Source organism: Mus musculus (assembly GCF_000001635.26).
Source record: "Mus musculus strain C57BL/6J chromosome 4 unlocalized genomic contig, GRCm38.p6 C57BL/6J MMCHR4UN_CTG3".
Lineage (NCBI taxonomy): Eukaryota > Metazoa > Chordata > Mammalia > Rodentia > Muridae > Mus > Mus musculus.
This window is the reverse complement of record NT_166434.1, coordinates 49,340-61,505: the sequence shown is the minus strand read 5'-3', so window position 1 is coordinate 61,505 and position 12,166 is coordinate 49,340. Positions and strand designations below refer to the sequence as shown.

At 47.3% G+C, this 12,166-nt stretch overlaps 1 pseudogene; it reads left to right on the top strand.

Annotated features, from left to right (window-relative positions):
- The first annotated feature begins 305 nt into the window (after nucleotides 1-305).
- Nucleotides 306-12,166, top strand: part of LOC100041516 — a 34,017-nt pseudogene continuing 22,156 nt past the window's right edge.

Here is a 12,166-nt window from a genome sequence, read left to right as displayed (position 1 = left end):
TTCGCAGCCAAGGAAAAAATTAGAAGCAGCCCCAGTAGATACTGCAAAGACAAGGCAGAGCCGGACCGGGAGGGGCGGGGCTGACCCACAGACCTCACCTCTGGAACCGAGCCCTCCAGAAAGCCCCGCCCCCAAGGGCTGGACAGCAGCAGCCCACGCCCCTCGAGGGCCCGCTCCGCCCGCCCCGGGACGTTCCCCTTCCCCCCACCCCCGGCCTCACATCCCTCCTCCGCATCTCCCGCCTCAACTCACTCCTCCTCCGCTTCCAGCGCCACCTCGTATCTCCTCAATCGCGACCTGTCCGGGCTCTGAACGGTTCCTGTGGAACAGCATGATAGGAACACTTATTCCCAGTCGCAAGTCCCCTTCGCCATCATTTCCAGGACGAGTCTGAATAGTCCTCAGGTACACTGAGGCAGGTGGCCCCCACCCCCGGAAGCCAATTGTCACATCGGGACAGGATGGGATGGATGCTATGGAAATCACTAGAAGTTAAAGCGTTAGGAGGAGGGTTATCTAGGGACCCGAACTTGGAGTCACCAAAGAGGGAGGTCTAGCGGCAGGGGAGCTGGGACATTTAGGCCCTGGATGGAGATTTTGAGGGGCTGGAGTCACCTGAAGGGGGGCTCAGGGGTCGGCACAGCCTAAACTCCCCGCCCTCCCTGGCTCAGCCCGGGAAACGGACCGTTAACAATTACATCACAGGGATACCTTCGCATTCTATGTGTGGGGCTTGCATATCACCCGGAAGGGGAGGAACCAGGTTTTCGTCAGAGGAGGTGGGATCAAAATGTAACGTTAAAAAGTGGCACTGTATTTTTTGTTGCTTAAGGGGCATAGTCTGTGTTTATTAAGATGCCAGACACGCAGGACCCTCTTTTCTGGGATGGAGCCAGATTTTAGAGTTAGGCAGGTTGGTAGACTGTGACCTTGACTGGAGACAGCAGTAAAAGTGCTTTGGGAATCATCTTCACTGTGCCTCTACCCAGTGCCCCCACTTGCCTGACTTTTACCTTGCCAATTGTTTTTCTTCCTTGTCCAGTTCTTGAATGACCTCAGACCAGATTGAATGACCTCAGACCAGAAGGAATAGGCCAGCAGCGAGAACACAGCCTAGAGCAGGCTAAGGTATGGAAATGTCTTAGCTCAGTGGCCTAATTTTTTTTTCATGTACAGACACCTAGAGTGGAACAATTGTGAAGACACCTCTTAAACCTATGAAGCCTGAGGCTAACTTTGGGGTGGAGCTGTCGGAAATGAATGCAGTAAGCTGGTTAGCAAGATTTTTCATCGGGTGGATTCCCCATTGCCTTCCTGGTTTGAGGGGGAGGGTCCCTTTCAAACTTTTTTTTTTTTTTTGTATATGAGTACATTGTAGCTGACACACCAGAAGAGGGCATCAGATCCCATTACAAATGGTTGTGAACCACCATGTGGTTGCTGGGAATTGAACTCAGGACCTCTGGAAGAGCAGTCAATGCTCTTAACCGCTGAGCCATCTCTCCAGCTCCCTTTTAAACTTCTTAGTAGCAGCATTAATTCTTGCTTGGTTTCAGTTCTGACAACCACAGCAGTCAGGAGTTTGAGTAAGAGGTATGGTGGGAAAGATGGCTTAGCTTCTTGTAGAGGGCCAGAATTTGGTTCCCAGCACCCACATTGGTTGCTCACAACCACCTGTAACTCTAGCTCCAAGAGGAGCTGACACCTCTGGCTGCCAAGGGCACTAGCCCTCATGTGCATGTACCCCCTCATAATTAAAAATAAAATATATTTTCTTTAAAAATTGCCATTCTCAAGGTTGGGAGTCAGGGTGAAGAGTAACATCCCTCTGCCTTCACATTCCTGCTGTGACAGACTGCTGTGAGCTAAAAGTAGACCCCTTTCTCTCTTAACTCACTCTGTCAGTGTTTTATGACAGCAACAGAAAAGAGACCTAGATACCTGCCTCTTCCCTATGGTTCTGAGATCTGTGAGGGTTGGAGGAGGAGGGAAGATACGGCCCCTCATATTCTGGGGGCACAATCACAGGGGCGGGGCAAGGGTAGAGGAAGTCACTTCTCAGATTCCACCGAGGACTGAGGACTGTGCAGACTCACTGCTGGGCCTGCCTAGCCATCCTCTGAACTCCACTCCTGTGGAGCAGACTGGCAAAGTCAAAAGAAAGCTCTTTAAAAGACAGATCTCAGCCCTGTGCCTTGCATTTCTGATTGCCAAGATTCTGCCCTCCTGGCCTGGCCATTCCCACCCTTCTGCATTTCATCCATTTTCTGTGTTCCAGAGCTCTCAGGAATATCAAGGATGAAAACAGCCCCAAGCATCCCTTTCTCCCATGCTCTCCCTTCCTTGAGGATTGAGGGAGTTTTGAGGAGAGATGTTGGTCAGTTCACAGAGAAGTGAGGGAAGGAGGGAGGAGAGACCTGGGAAGTGGGTTCAGGATGCAACTTGTCTGAGTCTACTGAGAAAATTATATAAAAATTACATAAGTGGACTTATTACTAGAAATAGAAAGGGTCAGTGGAAGCCTGGGTTTGCTGTGAGCCACGTCCCCAAGGCTGCCCTTGCCCAGGACATAAGGTGTCTTGTCCTGTACTGCACTTATATGGCAGTTGAGAGGTCCAAGAAGGGAAGCCACTATGAATTTTATACTGAGGTGATGGGATCTGCCGTGCCATAGCATGGGAGGCTTTCCTGGTTCTGGTCTGCTTGTCTCAAGATAACTCCTTGCTAGCATGTCCTGTGGCTGTGCTTGGGAACAAGTGAGAGGGTGAGTGAGAATCCATAATCCAAGGGCACGTGGAGAAGACGACTCCAGAAAGCTCAGAGTGGGAGTCGCTTAGGAAGCCTACTATGGGATACTAGGCCCACTGTGGGATGCCAGGCCTACTGTGGGACACTGGGCCTACTGTGAGATGCCAGGCCTATTGTGGGATTCTAGGCCTACTGTGAGATGCCAGGCCTTCTGTGGGACACTGGGTCTACTGTGGGACACTGGGCCTACTGTGGGATGCCAGGCCTCCTGTGAGACACTGGGCCTACTGTGGGACACTGGGCCTACTGTGGGATGCTAGGCCTACTGTGGGATGCCAGGCCTACTGTGGGACACTGGGCCTACTGTGAGATGCCAGGCCTACTGTGGGATTCTAGGCCTACTGTGAGATGCCAGGCCTTCTGTGGGACACTGGGTCTACTGTGGGACACTGGGCCTACTGTGGGATGCCAGGCCTCCTATGAGACACTGGGCCTACTGTGGGATGCTAGACCTACTGTGGGACGCTAGGCCTACTGTGAGATGCCAGGCCTTCTGTGAGATGCCAGGCCTATTGTGGGACACTGGGCCTACTGTGAGATGCCAGGCCTACTGTGGGATGCTAGGCTGTTTTTTGTTTCTCAGACTTGGGATATATAATCTGATGGACTTAACTGTGGTCTGCATTTTTCAGACTCTCTCATCCCACTGACTACCTTCGTTCCTCTTCTATTATTTCTTTTACCTTTCTAAAAGTGATCAGATATGACATTAATATTTGTTGATCCTTAAGTACCAGGTGCCATACTAAATATTTTAAGTTGTCTCATGATAGCTCTATGAAGTAGATTTCTTGAGTGCTGTTTCTGTTCATACAAGCCACTTTTCTTTCTCTTTTAATTATTTTTACTACTATATCATCATCATCATCATCATCATCATCATCATCAAAGACAGGGACTAACTGTGAGGCCCTGGCTGTCCTAGAACTTGCTACAAAGATCAGGCTTTGAACTCACAGAGATTTTCTTGCCCTTGCCTTCCAAGTGCTAGGACTAAAGGCCTGTGCCACTGTGCCTGGTTCTGACTCACTGTTTTTGAGACAAGGTTTTGCTATGTGTTCCAGGATGGCTTTGGACTTATGGCACTCTTTATGCTTCAGCCTCTCCAGTGAAGCATTATAGCGTTTGCCACTTTCTATAGTAGTGGTGGTGGGGCTATCAACCACACTGCTGTGATTCCAGTATGCCAATCCTTGGACACTGTGATTGATTAAAGGCCTGAGCAACTAACCAGAGCTTCTCATGAGATTTGATGTTTGGATGCTAGACCAGTAACTGTGAGAATTTAGACGGGAAATAGACTGACTGTTGAGTTATAATCAGGACACCTGTATCAACCCTTTTCTCCCTGCTATGTCTCAGGGATCACAGTAGATGAGGCAGGGGATGGGGAGGTATGCTGTAAAATGCAGTTTTCTCACCATGAATGACATGTCTAGCCTATTCATGAATGCACCGAAGCTGTGGTTACCTACATAAGACCTCCACAAGATCAGCTAGCCAAAACTCTGTCATAGATGGGGTAGATGAACTCTAGGTCCACCCCTTACTGAGGAGCTATTGGCAGTTGAGAGCTGTGAGGGGTGGGGCAGGGATCATTCTTTTTGGAGGATGTGGCTACTGGCCAGTTTCTTATGCTCCCGTGGATGGCCCCACACCCATGCACATATGGGCAGCACTAACTGGGCAGCACTAACTGGGCAGCACTAACTGGGCTTAGTGGTTTATCAAAAAAGAAAACAGAAAAAAAAGTTGGGAGGGAGATGTGTTGGAAGGATATGGGGGAGTTGGAAGAAGGAATGGGATAAATATTTCATTTTATGCCTGCATGGAAGTCTCAAAAATAAAGAGAAATAAAAAATAGGGGAGCTAGAGAGATGATTGCAGTCTGCTCTTGCGGAGGACCTGAGTTTGGTGCTCAGCATCCATGTCTGATGGGGCTCACAAGTGCCTGTGGGTGCAGCTCCAGCTTTAAGTGATCCATCGCCTCTGACCTCTGAACACACATGTCCATAACACCCTGTACACAACAATTAAAATAATATTAAAAATAGATCTAAAACAACCCCTCAGACCTCAGGTGTCTAGGGGCCATGCTTGCTGTTGCTTGGAGCATCAGTAAATGACAAGAACGGCCATCTACAATAAGAATAAGACCCCATCCACAAAAGGCATTAAGTGGGGAATGGTGATAGAATGCAGAGGTGAAAACATTTGCATCCTTATATTACTGGTGGTCAGGGTCTGGGCCGGGTCCTTCCAGGTCCTTGGCTTCTTATCCAAAGAATTGAAGATGGGCACTCACCCAGGTTTGTACAAGTAGCAAGGGTTGAGAACAAAGCAGTAGACAAGATCCGAATACACTGTAAGAGGGCAGCCAGCCACGAGTGAAGGTCCACAAGGGCCCCAATATTTTTCTCTCATATATTGCATCCTGGACACGCTTTCCCCTCCCTCTCTTCCTCCAGTCTCTCCCTTTATCCCCCCTCCCCCAGATCCACCCTGCTCTGTCTCTTCTCAGGAAAGAGCAGCCCTCCCAGGGACATCCACCAAACAAGGCATAACAAGCTACAATAAGACCAGGCACATCACATCAAGGCAGGATGGGGCAACCCAGTAGGACGGAAAGAGTCCCACGAGTAGGCAAGAGTCAGGGACTGTTAGGGTTGAGTAGCTTGGTGTTCTTGAAGGGTCTAATTCTTATTTGTGGCTTCTTTTTATGGGGTTAAAGAGGAAGAGTTTGGTCACAAGCGGTACAGTGGGGTGGTTTTCTATTGTTACTGAGAGTTTAGGCTATATAATCACTTTCCTTATATACATGAGCCTTTCCATAATGCCCCGATTTTAATCATTTCACATCCCATTGAACGCAGGAAGAAGATGGTAAATAGGGCATTCTCCCTCAGAGTTTACTTGAAGACAAGGTTTGAGTTATTCCACATACTCCGCAGACTGATTCAGACTAGATCAGCCTTTCTGCCTTTAAACTGGATACACTGGGGATACAGTTGAGTGAATTGGAACAGTCTAAATTTGATTGTTACCAGGAGCTGAGACATCTGTTGTTCAGAGAGGGAGGTGTACCGGTGGAGCTCTGAGGGTGCTCTGCAGTTGCTAAGTGCATTGTTTGGAGAGGGCTACACATGTCCAGTACATACAGGTAAAGCAGTTAAACTGCCAAGTGCATTATTACAAGGGGAGGGCTATGAATAACCCAAATCGAGTCCCAGCTTACTAAATTATTTCCTATGTTTGCCTGGCTCACCTGGATTTAATCAGGGTTGAAGGCCATCTTCTTCCTTTCTAAGATTTATTTTTAAAAAAATTGGTGTGTGTATGTGTGTGTGTGTATTTGTGGCCCAGATACTATATCAGATCCCCTGGAGGTGTAGTTACAGGCGGTTGTGAGTCACTTGGCCTGGATGCTAAAATTGAACTCTGATCCTCTGCAAGAGCAGTACGTGCTCTTAACCACAGAGCCAGCTCTCCAGTTCTGAAGACAGCCTTTTGATCCTCCTGACTCTGTTTCCTGAGTGCTTGGAACTGTCCAACACTGGGCCCTTGACTCATGTCTGTCATTTTAAATATTCCTACTCCAGTGCTTGCCTAGTATGCATGAAGTCCTGGTTTTGGTTCCCACCACCACACAAGTCAAGCATGGTAGCTTGTAGTACCGAGTACTTGGGAGGCGGAGAAGCGGGAGAAGCGGGAGAAGCGGGAGAAGCGGGAGAAGCGGGAGAAGCGGGAGAAGCTTCTCAGGAGAGCTCAGTTTCACTCTCAAATGCATCGCGAGTTCCAGGTTTGTCTGGCCTATGTGAGATCCTGTCTCAAAAACCAAACAAGCAATAAAGACAACAACAATAACCAGAGCAAAATAATCCTCTACCCCAGCCCTTTTTAAAGGATGTATTTTTATTTTATGTATATGAATGTTTTGCTTCATATATATGTGTATCACATGCATGCCGTATCCATGGAGGATAGAAAAAGGGTATCAGAACCCCAAGAACTGGAGTTACAGATGGTGGTGAGCCACCATGCAGATGCTGGGACACAAACCAGGGTCCTCTGCAAGAGGAGTAAATGTGTTTAGCCTCTGAGGCATCTATTTCAATTTTTATCAGCACTGCTCCAAACCTAAAACCAAGTGAGTACTGAGCAAAACACAGGGCTGTCCAGCCAGCAGCCTCCATTAGACAACCTGATCCAGCCAGCAGGTTCCATTAGACTGCCTGATTTCTTTCTTTTTTGGGGGGGGGAAAGGGGTGTTTTGAGACAGGGTTTCTGTGTAGCCTTGGCTGTCCTGGAACTCACTCTGTAGACCAGGCTGGCCTCGAACTGGAAAATCTACCTGCCTCTGCCTCCCAAGGGCTGGGATTAAAGGCGTGCGCCACCACCGCCCGGCTACTGCCTGATTTATTGAGTTGGTATATCACTGTGCTTTCTAAATAGATTCTCAAAATATTCCTCCAAACATTCCTCTTAGGAAAAGAGAGTTGTCCTTTTGTGATTGTGTGTGCTGTTGTGTACATGTCTGTGTAAGTCTGTATTGTGAATATATATTTATACATCTCTGGCATGAGATGTATAAATCCCTTGAATCAATACATTACATTTACGTACATATATACACTATATACATATATGTATAGTGAGTTTATATATATGCATATATATATATATATATATATATATATATATATATGTATATATTGTGAATATGTACCTACATATGTATGGAACATATTAGGGTCCTTTGAAGGTGTCAACACTTGTATATTTGTGTGGGAGTTTCTCTTTCTCCCCTAACTCTCTCTCCTCGCTCAGGGTCTGGCTAACCCGAAGCTCACTGTGTAGTCCTGAGCAGTTCCTGAGGATTCTAATTCTCCTGACTTAGCAGCTCCCTGTCTTATTCTCCTCAGCATGGAGATCACGGCCGTGATCCACCTCCCTGGGCTCTTCTTTTCTATGTTTAGTTACCACAACTCTGGTGAATGTGATAGCATTCACTATAATTACTCCTTCACACGTGTATGTGCTGTGCCTTGATCATGTGTACCCCCACTTCTCTGTGAGGCTATCTTCCATTCTCTGCTCTCTTCCTAGCACCTGGTCCCTAAATAACCTTAATTTCCTCCCATTCTCCTTTCCCCACTCCTAGTGACCAGCACGACAAGGATTTTTTTTTAAGATTTATTTATTATGTATACAGCATTCTGCCTGCACGGATGTATGTCTGAAGGCTAGAAGAGGGCAGCAGATCTCATTATAGATGGTCATGAGCCACCAGATAGTTGCTGGGAATTGAACTCAGGACCTCTGGAAGAACAACCAGTGCTCTTAACCTCTGAACCATCTCTCCAGCTCAAGAATTGTGTGTGTGTGTTTATTTTTTAGATACATGTCTCACTTTGTAGCCAGGCTTATCTGTAATCCATTATGTAGCACAGGGTAGACTCAAAGTTACAATTCTCCTGCCTCAGCTCCTAAGTGCTGGTATTATAGATATGTGCCTACTCTGTACTTCTACACGGTTATGGTTTTCTTAGCTGAGTGGGCAAAACTGATGTTTGTTTTTCCATTCCTGGCTTGTGTCTCTTGAGATAAATTCTGGGGATGCTCTTTTCAATTTGTTCTTTTGTGGAACTCAGCTTCACGGGACCTGCAGGGGACGTTCTATGCCTAGGAGAAGGAGGACACAGGCCTGGCCTAAGATCTCAACTTTGAGGCCCGCAGAGGGAGTCCAGTGAATGAGCTAAATGAGGTGTGACGCTCCTGGCCCCGGGAACATTGGGCTCTAGTTGAACACAGATGTAATATTCCAGAAAGAACTGAGCAGGAAAGCAAGTGACTCAGCTTTCTGAAAGTCCCCGGCCCTGGGGAGGGGTCCATTTCACTTCCTGCGCTTCTCCAAATCTCATCTTGTCCAGAGGGTCTTATTTATTTACTTTATGTACATGAGCACACTGTAGCTGTCTTCAGACACACCAGAAGATGGCATCAGATCCCATTACAGATGGTTGTGAGCCACCATGTGGTTGCTGGGAATTGAACTCAGGATCTCTGGAAGAGCAGTCAGTGCTCTTAACCCCTGAGCCATCTCTCCAGCTCACAACCATATCTAAAGACAGGATTTTAAGCAGCTCCATTCAAGAGGTGAAGACAGAAGGATTAGTAGTTCAAGGCCATCCTCAGCTATAGAGTGAGTTTGGGGTGATCCTGGGCAAATGAGACAGGTCTCAAAGATAGAAAAGAGTTAAATGAACTCATAAAAATAGGAGCCGTAATACAGTGGGAGCATGGCCCTGTAAGAAAGTATTCTCTCTCTTTCTTGCACAAACACACAAACACACACACACACACACACACACACACACACACACGAAAAAGGCACCAAGAAAGAGAGCCCTTACCAGAAACTGACCACATTGGTACCCAGATATTGGATTTTCAGAGTCTAGTATTGTGAAAAAATAAATTTCTATTGTTTAAGCTGCCTTGTCTATGGTGTGTGTGTGTGTGTTTTAATGATAACCTGAGCTTAAAAGATGTGCTAGTTGCTAATGTTTTGAGTTGTCTGTCTTGGGGAAGGTGGTTTTGAGTTGTACAAGCAAAGGTGATAGATACTATGTTAACATTTTAAGTCAGGGATGGGGAAGATAGGGATGTGTCCATGTTGGACAGCGACTGTTGAGACATCACACTGTCTCACTGCTCAGAATTCACCTTTTGATGTTTGAGGAATGTCCTGCTTTGTTAACCTTACTTACTGCACCCTGGAACCCCAAGGCCACAGACTCGTTTCTCTAGTTCCTTCTGCAATGGAGACACAGACACAGCACAGTCTTTGCCAATCAGACGGACTTTTCAAGGCCCAGGATTTGAAGCTAGACCCAGTGAAAAAGAGCAGGGTTAGCAGAGAATTGGTTTTGGAGGTGGTAGAAGTGGTGACAGAAATAATGTCCATCTTACATGGTAGTCGAAGCTGTTATTTCAGAGGTGACAGATGGTAGGGTGGCTATCTATACAAGTGGAGGATCTATCTATCTATCTGTCTGTCTGTTTGCCTGCCTGCCTGCCTGCCTGCCTGCCTGTCTGTCTATCTGTCTGTCTGTCTATAATCTATCTAATCTGTCATCCATCTATCGATCGCTGAGGATACGTTAAGTACATGTACTACCTCTGAGCTATTGCCCTGGTCTATCTATTTAAAAACAACACACCAAACTAATGGAGTGACTTCCTATCTTGAAAAATATGCTTTCAGAACAACTTGAAGGGCAAATTTGAGTTTGGGCTCTTTGCATCTTGGACACTATCACACACTGGTTAAATTCTGAAGAAAGGTCATTTTGTGACTTATGATTCTTATTCAAGGCTAATGGTCCACATCTGGTGATGACTTTCTTTTCCTTCCTTTCTTCCTTCCTCCCTCCCTCCCTCCTTCCCTCCCTCCCTCCCTCCCTCCCCTCCTCCTCCTCCTCCTCCTCCTCCTCCTCCTCCTCCTCCTCCTCCTCCTTCTCTCTCTCTCTCTCTCTCTCTCTCTCTCTCTCTCTCTCTCTCTCTCTCTCTCTCTCTCTTTCTTTCTTTCTTTTTTGAGACAGGGTTTCTCTGTGTAGCCCTGGCTGTCCTGGAACTCACTCTGTAGACCAGGCTGGCCTCGAACTCAGAAATCCACCTGCCTCTGCCTCCCGAGTGCTGGGATTAATCATGTCACAAGGACCTCACCTCAACACTCTAGCTTGGTTGTTTCTGCCTTCTCATCTGTCCATGAGGATTATGTTTCTACACAAGTTTCATAGGAAACCATACTCAAGCCATTGAGTATTGTTAAAGGGCCTCATAATCCCAAGGGCAAACATTCCAGTTTCATGCTTAAGTACAAGCTCCATATTCCTTACATATAGCTACTTCTTGGCCACCCTCTGGACCTGATATATCATCAGTGACCTGGTCCATCCTAGGAAGAACAGAAGAGGAGGCTCATGTGGATAGTCCTGGAAGCTCCTTCCAGTGGGCAGAGAATCCACTGGATTTTAGTTCTTTGACTGTAGATCAAGAATAAGACAAAAGGGAAGTGAGTTCACCCCAGGGACTCTGTCTTTTGTCTAAAACTATGACTGGAGAATGGTCAAGGCACCATGCTGTCCCAGAGAACTATCCATGTTTGTCCTAGTTGTATTGCGTGGCTGGAGAGTGGTCCTTCTGCGGTCCCCCATCTTGCTGGTTTCTGCATCTTCCCAGGACCTCCCCATCACTACTTCTGTCAGTGAGCATCAGTGACCTGCATGTAAGAGTCCTAATGATACATTTGTTTGCTTTCTAAAAGCAGGGGGCTCTCCATGAGGCCTGAGACCATATCCATCTAGTGTATTAATGGGTTGCCAGTAATCAGAAGAGAGCTTGGCATGAATAAGTATGGTGGGTTGCAGCCAGTGGCAAAGCAGTACTTTAATGAGAAGAGGTTTGGTGGGACCCTCTATGATGACAGCTTTGAGACTCCCAGAGGCCCTACTTAACATGGAGAGTCACGAGCTCTGACCCACAACACTGCCACACTAGGAGGTGTCATGTATATAGTTGCTAAAGTGGTGGCCCTGGACTGGAACAGAGTTTCTGACCTTCCTTATCTGGCTTGTGTGTTACTGAGGGAAGTGGTGGCCTGGTGACAATGATGAGAACTTGACGTTAATGGTGGTGCTGTCACGGATGAGGATACAACAGGAGTTGGGACTTCTTGTCAAGGGTGGGTGTTCTTACATCACTGAGTTCTTTACAGTGTTGGGATCCTGACAAGAGAGGCTGACTTTCTTTTGGGGAGGATACTTGATTGCCTGATGGGCATGAGATTATAGTGACAGGGGTGTTGATGAAAATGGGCTCAGACTTCCAGGTATGGAGAGTCTGAGATCCAAAGCACTGGGGTGGGGTGGGGTGGGGAGGAGTGTCTAACTGACCTAGAACTCTAACATCACTGCATCTGGTCTTAAGGTTTCCCACCTATACCAGGTCGGGGGCCAGGATGGCTCGTTTTCTTCCCACTGGAGCCAAAGGAAAAGAGTCCAAGGTCCTAGGCACAGAAACAGGGTACGGTCTCCCTGGTCCTCAGAGTTAGTTCCTGCATCCTGCCCTCTGCCTGCCTGCTTGAAACCCTTCAGGAAGTAGAATGGTTCTTGCAAGTGTATCATTCAAGGGATGTTGCCAATCCACTGACCTTCAGACCCGGTCCTGGCAGGCTAGCATGTAGGCACGCTCAGTCCCACCAGTGGGCTGCCGCCCCTTTCTAGAAACAACACACACTGAACCCCTAGTCCCCTGGATCCCCAATACTGCTCTTCCATTTTCCTCTCCCTTTAGC